The following is an 11,726-nucleotide window of genomic DNA, read 5'->3' as shown; positions in this document are numbered from 1 at the left end:
TTGTCCATTTGTGTGTTCATCACTTAGGTCAAATTATCTCCAAACATTTCACTCCTGGGGGCATTTGCAGATCCTGGATACTAGCTGAAGACTGGGGTAAGAGTGCTTGGGAAAGAGAAACCAACTATTTTTTAGCAGCTGTGCACAGATGGAGTAACACGTTATAACCTGAAGGTCTGCAACCACCTGACTATGCTTCCCCATGAGATAACTGTTTGATGGGTTATTGGCTATTCTGCTATCTGGCTATTCTGTGGACAGTGTGAGAGCCTGAAGAGTTAATTTGAAAATTTCTAGAAGACAGAAGAAAATCTCCTGTAGAATTGACTGGTTTAGGAAACAAAGACCTGGTGGAGAAAGAGGTAGCCTTAAGCATAGTAGTACTGTCCCCTGCCTTAGGCATCTGCCTGTTTATGACGCTGTACGGGACAGGTTGCTGAAGAGCTGGGCAAGAAATCTCTAAACTCTTGCAAATGTTCAGAGCTGAAGAGACAGAACACTATGAGGCTCACAATCCAATAATTTAGAAAATTTAGAAAGCACATCTGTGAATAAAAGTGAAACAAAAGACGACTAAGTCTTCCCAAAGCTGCAGTCCAGCCCTGACCAAGATAAATTTCTGAATGGATTGAGAGGATAAATAATTCCCTTACCTTAGTTGTCTGACAGTATAAAAAAGAGAAAAATATGTACAGTGAGAGAAAATATGTATATGTGAAATCCTATTTTTTGACAGAATGCCTAGCATACACCACAAATATTTATAAACTTTCAATTTATAAATATACAAAAAGTAATTATATATAATTAACAATCAAGAGAACAAAGAGACAATAGCAGCAAACCCAGAAATGATCCAGATACTCATTTTATATATATATAAATTACATATATTTGAGTTAAGTATCAAATATTTTAAAATGTGTTTTAAGACATTTGGACTTCTAAAGAAATTTGATACATTAAAAATTATACGTAAGAATATACAAATAACTAAGTAAACCTAAAGCTGGAAAGTAAAAATACTGACTAACCTATCAAACAGTAAGGCAGAGTTCACACTCATGGAAATAAAAATCACTGTTTTCCTATAAGAGAAAAATAGGCTATTGGAGTTAGAGATGCTACAGGTGGACTCACATATAGCAGAGATTTAATATAGGATAAACCTGGCAGCATAAATGAATGGTGAAATGAAATACTGTTCACAGATATTGATGTTAAGTGGCTTACGATATGGGGAAACGTAAAAACTCGTTCCTTAACTAAACCTACAGACAAAGGAGTTCCAAAGAGATTAAAGGAAACATGTCAAAATAAAATTTGAAAAGTTATAGAAGTAAATGAAGAAGCCTGTATTTGTGACAAAGGGAGCAAGGGTAATAGCTAAGAAATATCACACAAAATTTCAAAAGACAAACTATAAAACAAAACAAAAATGGTTAGTGTGATACATCAAAATTAACAACTTCTCTTCAATTAAGGACACCAAAATCAAAATTAACATACATGGAAGACTGGGAAAACATTTTTGTTTGGTCCAAGTCAGAAAGGGAATATTTAGGATATAAAAGGAACTTCTGCAAATCATCAACAAAAATTATACAACCCAGATAGAAAAATGAGAAAGGATCTGAATCTGCAGAAAAGGAAGAAAATACTCGAGAAAAATTTTAAATATGAATAAAACAGAAACCAGAGATACAATAAGTAGGATCAACAAACTCAAAAGTTGTTCCTTGGAAAGAAAACTGATAATATTGAGAAAACTCTGAAAAATTAAGAAAATGTAACAGATGGCACAATAACAATATTAGAATTTAAAAAACAATAATTACTAATACTATAGTTATTAAAAATTGTTAGAGGCTATGAACACTGTGGCCAAATTATTTAACACTGAGATTAAATGAATTCTATGAAATAATAGAATTTCTAAAAGTCGAATCTAGAATGAAAAAACCCTGAGTAGCCCTATAACAACATACAAAAATAAATAAATGTTTTAAAATCTTCTGATACGGATCAACAGCAATCTTAGATGGTTCTATGTGCAAACCTTATTAAACCCTAAAGGAACAAATAATTCCATTATTTTAATTTTTTTCCAGACAACGAAAGAAAGGAAATAGTCATCAGCTAATTTTTTAAGGTCAATATAACATTAGTACTAAAATCTGCTAGGTCAGTATGAGAAAAAAAATTACTAGCCCCATCTTACTCATAAACAAGGATACAAAATCCTAAACAAATATTTATTAACCAAACCCAGGAATATATAAAAAATATAATTTACCATCATCAAGGGGAGTTTACCCCAGGAATGCAAGATTGACTAAATATTAGAAACAGTTAAAATAATTCACTTTATTGAAGGAAAATATCATATATTCATTTCAATAGAGGCAGAAAAATCAGTATTCCAAGAAGTACAACATAAGCTCATGGAAAAAATTCTTAGCTAACTATGAACAGAAGGACATTTTCTTAAAACATTAAAAGATATTCACCAACAAATTACATCAGATATTATACAATGATAAAATGTTATAATGATTTCCTTCAAGATCAAGAACAAAGCAAAGTAGCTCACTATCACCACTATTAAGTTATTTATAGAGCATATAAATGTCTACCTAGAAAACTCTAAAGAAACTACAGCTAACACAAAATTCAGTAAGTTTATTAAGATTGCAGACATCACACTCTATGAAAATCAACTACATTTTTACAAAGAGCAACAACATAAAATATAATTTCACAGTTACGTACCATTGATAGGATTTAAACTATAAAATGATCAGGAATAAATCCAACAAAAGTTGTTACAGAACTTTCAGTAAAATGTTTATAGCATTATACTGAAAGATTTTAAAATAACTAAATAAATGTAAAGATGGATCATAAAGATGTAAATAGGGCTATGGAATAAATGTAATTCTAATGCAAATTTCAAAAGATATTTTATGGAAAGTCACAACATGATTCTAAATTGTATGGGAAAGAGCACAACCTAAACCAGGGGTCCCCAACCCCCAGGCTGCTCCCCATTGCTCCTCATTGCTCGCGTTACCACCTGAACCGTTCCCCGGCCCCCGCCCCTGTCCGTGGAAAAACTGTCTTCCACGAAACTGGTCCCTGGTGCCAAACAGTTGGGGACCACTGACCTAAAGAATAGCATAGCCTTATTGACAATTAGAACATAAAGAAGCCCCCAAAATATGTAGGCACACACACAAAGCACATGGGCACACATACACACACATTTGAACTGCAAGAAAACAAATTTACTTTCTCACCATATATAAAAAATTAGAGATAGTTTAAAAACGTAAAAGGAAAAGCTATAGAATTTTTAGGGGTCAATATAGGAGAAAGTCTCACTAGGTAGGGAGGAATTTCTTGACAAGCTGATTCTAAATTGTATGGGAAAGAGCACGAACTAAAGCAGAGGTCATCAACACCACCCCCCCACCGCCGCCCGCTTCGGACTGGTACCAGTCTGCGGCCTGTTAGTAACCGCATTCCTTGTAGGGAATGACTCTTTCAAGTCATTTGTCTACAACTTTTGGGTCATGATTTCCATAATCTTCTTCCGGATTTTGGGGAGCTGTGGTCCTGAGCTTAAGACGTCTTCTGAATCTAGTTGTTATATGTTTTTTTAGTAAAACCGACAGAGACAAGATGAATTAAATAACCATCAGTACTCTTGATCTCAATATAAACTTCAATCATGGTCTGCCATTTTTAGATCATAGAGAACATTTTGTCACTGGTAAGATTCATGTCATAGAAGTTGGTCAGGCAGTTTTTGCCCAGAATATCCTCAGTAATTAGCCTGAATTTTCTAGGTGCAGATTCATCATTCTGAAACTCAGCAAGGTTCACTTCAAAAACACTACCCTTGAGGTCATCAGATGCAATTTTGGTTCCTTGAGTCCTTGAGACTAAAGTTTTTCCAACATTACTCACATTGAACATAGGTAATTAGTGCTTTTACATCATATCAGTATGTTTTAGAAAGTGGATCAACTACTTTCTTCTTGGCTCCTTCTTTGCTGCCTTTTTGTAAGATGCTTGTTCTTGCCAATGACCATGGTGCTGCTCTGAGAGCCAAAGGTCTATATACTACTATTTTATTTTGCAATTTATACAGGCAATGAAAAGTTCCTCAAACCCAAACCATAACCTCTGAAAAAGGAAACTACTTAGATATTTTTAGAGCCCTTGTATACAATGGGTAAAGAACCATCATTCCATCATTTCCTTGTAACTTCCAAAAAAAAAATTTTAAGTGAAAAGCAATTTAGGACAGAAAGGATACTTGTTTTGAGGAAATGATAAAGATTATGGTAACATGTTGCTGTGGCCTGAATGTTTGTGTCCCCCTTGAAATTTGTATGTTGAACTCTTAGTACACGATGTGATGGTAGTAGGAGGTAGGCCTTTATGAATTGCTGAGGTCATGAAGGAATAGCCCTTGTGAATGGGGTTAGTACTCTTATAAAAAAGACACCACAGAGTTAGCTCACCCCTTCTGACCTGGAAGAAGGGCTTCAGCCAACTGTGCTGGGGCCCTGATCTCAGACTTCCAGCCTCTAAAACTGTGAGAAATAATGTATGTGGTATTTTGTTATAGCAGCCTGAAATAAGACACACGGCTTATTGATTTTAAGATTTATCGTCATTTGAAAGGTTCTGAGATGATTTTTCAGTATAGATTCATGGGTAAATATTTATTTCCACCCTCCTAATATCAAATAGAAACCAATCTGGTTCTTTAAACTTAAATCATAATTGTTATATTTTTCTAGTTTCATTAGCTTAACATGTACTTTAGAGTCGCTCTTCAATTTTGCCTTCTCCAATTATTAGCATAAGGATTTTTTAAGCATATAAGTATCCCATGAAGTGTAAGAATAATTTAAATAGTGAAATGTTACCACTTCTATTAGAGTTATCATTGCCAGTCATTCTAATACAATAATTATGTCTAATAAATTGGTTACAACCTTGGAAACCATCCTGCATGAATCAATATAATCTGCCAGCTTCTTGGTTGTCATAGAAACTGATTATAGCAAGGATGTTTAATGCAACACACACTTTATGCATAAATGATTAAACTGCTAAAGTTTAAAAGTGAGCCTAATCAAAACCATGTTTACCACAACTTTCATTATCACTCTATATTTTATCTAATTCATCATTTCTTTTTAAACTTGAACCAAAACAGTATATACAATATTGAAATGAATAGATACAGGATATATGTTAGAGGTAATACTTGAAACAACTAAGCAGTTTTCTGTGTAAATATACATGATCCAGTCAAGGAAATATTTTGTCATTCAAAGGTTTCATCCATAAACCATTAGAACAAAATTATATAAGTCATTATTTTACACAAAATGCACTTTATAAATTCCTTCTTTTCATATGTTTGAATAAATAACACTGAAACATAAAAATATTCTCAAAGAAAGAAGCATCCTTATCTCAATACAGAATATTACTAAGCCTACTGTAAGCCTAAGATATTTTACATGCAAGAAAATCATTTATCACTCAGGAGAAAAGCTAAAAGAAGTGTGAATACATTAAAAATATCCAAGAAAGACATATAATTATATATATAATTGTATATATACAAATATGAATATACATACATATATGTGTGTGTCTATATATATATATATATACATACACATACATAGAGTGAGAGAGAGAGAGAATAGTAGTGTAACCCTGTACCCATCATTCAACTTCAATGAATAAAAATTTATGACCAATTTTATTTTATCTTTATCCCCACTAGTTAACCCCATTTCACATTGTTTAAGGAGCTAAACCAAGAGATTATTTCATTCTTCCTTATATATTTTATACGTACCTCTAAAAATAAGCAATCTTTCGAAAACATGATCATAATATCATCAACTATCATAAAAAGTTCCTTATTATCATCAGCTATCCAATGAGTTTTCTGATTTCTCCAGTTGTCTCATAAAATTTCTTTTTTAATAGCCAGGGTAACAAATTACTTAAAGAGAAATGGAAAATGATTAACCCAGTTTGAACAACAAATTTATGATGACTTAGGTATAGTTAATTCAATTAGTTGCAACAAATTTTAAGACTGTGTTAATTTCTGTTGTCACATTTAAAGTATTTTGAAGATAATTACTGTAACTTATAAAGGAATAAGCATGCATCAGATTAGAATATAACCTCTGCTTCTTTTAATCAAGAAGGTTGACCATGTGATTTCTGGGGTCATTAAAATATGTTAACAAAAAAATTACATAGAAATAATAACATATTTGGAACTTTTAAAGATTAAAATTTATAACTTAAAGAGTATAAATAAAAATAAATTTTGAGATTTATAAACCCTTTAAGAGATTAATCTTTAGAATGCTCTGTGCAAAATAGTGAGAATGTATTAGTTAATAAAATGACAATGTAATTATTCTGTCAGGTGATATACACAGCTTATCTGCATACATGTGAATGTAACTATATCAATTTTTTCCTTCAACTGGTAAGATGTATTTCACAGTACATTATATCTGTCAAATCATTCTCTCAGCACATTTACTAACAAGTGCAGGGAGATGACTATTGAGACATCATGAGGTAATCAACAAAGAACACATGTTTGTATTCCACATTGTATTATTAACCGCTTAAGAAAAACTTGTAGGTTTTATAAGCTATAGTCTATGCAATATACTTCCAATAATAAGACATGAAGTCAACTATTACATTTTTTATTCAAAATTGAAGGTTTAATTTCTTAATGTTGTCTTCATGAAGAAATTCTAAAATAAGAGAATCCATGCCTAAATTATCTAACATAAGTAGAAAAAAACCCTTAAATACTGAAAAAATTAAAAATATTTAATGCACAGTGTATCCACAGGTACCACGCTAATTGCTGATTATAAACAGAATAAGATGTATTTTATTTTCTAAAGCAGTATAGTTTGAGAGTGAAAGTGGGCACTAATAATAATTATGCTGAAATAATACGTGGAAAATAAGTCTGTCAAGGTCAACAAGGACTTCCTGGTTACATTGCAATAATCACAACAAATTGGTCCCTACCTTCATGGAACTCATTAAAATATGATGGTTATTTTATATATAAACCATAAAATATAAATTTCCAAATTATTTAAGAGTTGAATAGTCATAATCATAATGGAACCGAGTATGATAAGAACAAAATTGTATTATCAAGCTTGCTACCCATGTCAGCAGTATTACGTGGCAATCATATTTACAATTAAAACCTTTGTCTTATTACATATCTTTTAACCTTGCTCTGCTATTACAATTTTTTCCACCAGATGGTAGCCAATAAAAGCAGGAAGCAGAGAAATTAACAGAGTTAAAAGAAATAAAAGTAAACTGAAACAAAACTCAAATAAAAAAACTGATTATAGCTAGAGATATACTTATGCATGTAAAAATTCTATATATCAAATAAGTATAAATAACCATTTTTAAACTTCTTTTTTGAAACAAATATTGTTTTGATATTGATTTTATGCAAATTCTTTAGGGTTAACTTGGATTTCTAGGCCACTGTGTCTGTTAAATAATAATATACAGGAAAATACTAAATTTGAGCACTGGGATCAATGTTCATTTTTGAATAGATCATTCACAAACATACGAAAAGAGACTTATCTTAAATATTCCTCAAGTCATTGCTTATTTAAAAGAAGCATTGTGATGTTCCAAAATCTAATTTTTAGAATGTGCTTTTTGTGACAGTTCTTTTAAAAAAATCCATCCATCCTTCTTATCCTGCAAAAATCAGATACATGGAATTATTTCCTCTGTGTGGAGTCCTCTCCTCTAGCCTTGTTAGTCTTCATTTGTACATGAAGTATTCATTATTTGCAAAAACCAGTTATCATCCCTGTCTGGATACATTAAGATTTTTTTCTACAAGTCTTTTCCTCTCTATCACATTTTAAGCAACAGTTTATATGAATTATTCATAGTTCCCATATTGTAGGGAACTTTTTTTTTATTAAATTTGATCATAATAATAGTTATTACCCCAGTCATGGCAGTTTTATGAGTCTTCTTCAATGCCATTACCTGGAAAGATTTCAATCAAGAAATATAAAGGATGCAAATCAATTTCGATAATGAAATTAAACTGTACCATCTACTCCTTCATTTCAGCAATAGAGCTGATTGACAGCTTCTTCCTGATAGCTTGAGCAGATAAGATTCAGATACAGAAGCAGAGAATGGCAGATTATTTGCTCTTAAGAATTTCAGTGGCTTTTTCTTCATTGTTGCTATTTGGTGCTTGCTAATCTCACTGAAACATAATATTTAACTCAGAATCTGCATACAAATTTATTTTCAAGCATAGTATTTTTCTTGCCTAAAAGTAGTTGATTTTTCTTTAGTAGTTGTGCTTATAGTGGAATAAACACAGTAGCAAGTGCTATGATACTGTTTTCCTCCTAATGACAGTGCAACCTCATTTTGTATGACAAAAATGCTGTTATTGGGAGGAAAGAATGATGAGTTTTCTTCTGGGTGTCAATTTTTTAATAAAAATATCAGATTTTTATGGTAATAATTTTCTTCTAAGAAATATGTATCAGATTCTGCTCTCAAACAATGAATGGAGGTGTTCAGTTAAGTCGGACTGTAAGATTGCAGTTAGACTAAGAAATTTTCACAATGAGAGGTTACGATGTCTGCGAGCAGAAGAATTGCTGTGAGTACGTGCTGTATGTCCCCCGGTTTAGAAGAGAGGGTCTGTAGACCTATGACCACACTCAGCTCTTCCTCAAACCACTGAGTGACTGGGCAGGTGACTGGAGTAGCAACCATTGAATTCCACTCCTCCCTAAAGGTATCCCAGGCTTTGAACATAATATGATATAGCATTCTTGTAAAAGAATGACTCTTCAACATTGTTTAAGGCAGTGGCACCAAACAGAGATCTTACAGCTTGATTCTTTATTGTTCTCTTCAACACATATCCACAGTTAATAACATTGGCTTAATATTTAAAATGTCTTAAGCTTAACGTCTTTACTTTTTTCATAACTTGTAGTTTCACAAATACTTCTGTGTTTGGGGGTAGTATTAAAAAAATAATTAAAAACAAATTATTTTTAGTGAAGCAAGACAGAAAATGTAAAGTTCACTTGGCAGCAGTAATAGTCACCAGGTTTCATCATGCTAGCCCTACTTATCTTTCATGCGTTAACTTAAACTTTACTTCTTCTAGCCTTTAATGACTCTCAAATCTGGTATAGGAGCCTCTTCTCTCTGTTTGTCTATATCTTAGTACTTGTCACCATGAACAGCTCCTGTTTAATTGTTTATGTCTATATCATACTATAAATACTTTCTAGCCAGAAATATTGGATATATATCCCATGTCTAAAACAATGACCAGTCAGTGCTTGCTTATTGATTTGAATGAATGGATTGATGGATATACAGTTACAAGGTAAGCAGCTTTCATAATTGATATGTGTATTCCAGAAAGATCTCTTCTAATCAATAAGCAGTTGTTCCTCTCCTGCTGCATAATAGACGATAATGTTCATTTTTGTAACTTATAGTGTGTTCATTTCTATGCTGTTCATTCTCTAGTTGAATTAATATCAGTAAGAGTTAGTATCATTCATGAAGCCATAAAATTAATTTGAATTTAATTATTAAATCATGTTTATAAGATAAAAGTACATTTTAAAAACCAAAGGCTTATATAACATATGCACAAATTTTAAATATTAAATTATTTTAATATAAAATTTCCATACACTTAGAACTAGCTAAAAGTAATCTTAACAGCAAAATTAAATAACTAAATATCCTGCAAAGTTGTTGAATGAGGGTCACAAAATTAGACTTGATATGCCTAAAGAATAAAGAAAAAAAAGAATCAAAATAATTTATGCCATTTTATTACTCATAAAGTAGAGCCATCAGACAGGTGGCTGAGTTGAGAGATGACTGTCGGAGCTATAAGCAGATTTTTCCCATGAAAAATATCCTAACTGAAAGCCGAAGAAGGAGAGGCAGGGGAGGAGGGAGAGGAGGAGGAGGAGGAGAAAAGAAGAACAGTACATGTTACTACAAAGCTACAGTAATTATGGGAGTGTGGTACTGACATAAGAGTAGACATATAGATCAATGAAAAAGATTTTAAAGTCTATAAAAAAAAAAAAACCCTTACATTCATGGTCAATTAAATTTTGACAAAGGTGCCAAGATAATTCAATGGGGAAAAATAATATTTTCAACAAATGGTGCTCAGACAACACAATATCCACATGCAAAGACCTCACGTCTTATACCTCATACCATACACAAAAATTAGCTTAATGAGACCTAAATGTAAGAGCTAAAACTAGAAAATTCTCAGAAGAAAACAAAAGAGTAAATCTCAATGGCCTTGGATTAGGCAATGACTAATATTATATATGAAACCAAAACCACAAGTGACAAAAGGGAAAAAAAGAGATAAATTGGACTTCATCAAATTTTAAAACTTCTATAAACACAATAAAGTGAAAAAACACCCCAATAGTTGAAAGAAGATATTTTCCAATGATATATATAATAAGGGACTTGCTTCCAGCATAAAGAACTCTTACAATTCAACAATAATCAGACAAATAAACTAATTTAAAATGAGCAATAGATTTGGATAGAGATTTCTTGAAAGAAGATATACAAACAGCCAATAAGCACAAGATGCTCAGCATCATTAGACATTAGAGAAGCGTAAGTCAAAAACCACAATGAGATACCATTTCACACTCACTAGAATGGTTATAATAAAATAAAGATGAGCAATAACAAGTGTTGGTGAAGATGTAGAGAAATTGGAGTCCTCATAAATTGCTGCTGAGTATATAAAAAGGTTCAGCTCCTTTGGAAAACAGCTTGGGAGTTCCTCAAAAAGTTAAACATAGAGTTACCATACAACTAGCAATGCTATTCCAAGAGAATAGAAAACATATGTCCGTGTAAAAATACGTAAATATTCACAGTAGCATTCTGCATAATACCATAAATGTTAAAACAAGCCAAATATCCATCAACTGATAAATAGATAAATAAAATATACCCATAACATTGAATAATATTCAGCAATAATAAGGAATGAAGTACTTATACATGCTACAGTATGGATGAACCTGATATCATTACATTAGTTGAAAGAAACCAGTCAGAAATGAACATATATTGTATGATTCTACTTATAGGAAAAGTCCAGGAAAAAAAAAAATTGGAGCAAATGGAACAACAACAACAATCAAAAAAAACAGCAAGCAATATGATTTTAATCCAACCATATAAGTAATCACTTGAAATGTGAATGATACAAAGATATCACTTAAAAGATTAGGACTGTGAGACCAAACTATATGTTCTCTAAAAGAAACTCACTTTAAATACAAAGACATAGATAGTTTAATAGTATTTTTAATTTTAAGAATTTTTAAATTTAAACTAAAATTTTAGAAACATTTATTAAACTATGTTTTTAGAAAATGATGTAATGTCAATGTCTTAATGGAGTCAATAAAATAAAATACACAGGCTGGGTCACATTTCTTCCTTTTTTCAACTTTTTATATTTTAGTCAAACCACAGGGGATAACAGTAAACAGCACTATGGAAAGCCTGATTTGATATTCTACGTTTTAATAACTCTTCATGTC

The 11,726-nt window shown here is 31.7% G+C and overlaps 1 pseudogene; it reads right to left on the bottom strand.

Annotated features, from left to right (window-relative positions):
• Positions 1–238: 238 nt before the first annotated feature.
• On the bottom strand, positions 239–4,097 carry LOC137769100 (small ribosomal subunit protein eS1-like; annotated as a pseudogene).
• Positions 4,098–11,726: the final 7,629 nt, after the last annotated feature.

The sequence above is a fragment of the Eschrichtius robustus genome, chromosome 9 (genome assembly GCF_028021215.1).
Source record: "Eschrichtius robustus isolate mEscRob2 chromosome 9, mEscRob2.pri, whole genome shotgun sequence".
Taxonomy (NCBI): Eukaryota; Metazoa; Chordata; class Mammalia; order Artiodactyla; family Eschrichtiidae; genus Eschrichtius; species Eschrichtius robustus.
Note: the sequence above shows the minus strand (reverse complement) of the source record. Positions and strands in the feature narration are given on the sequence as shown.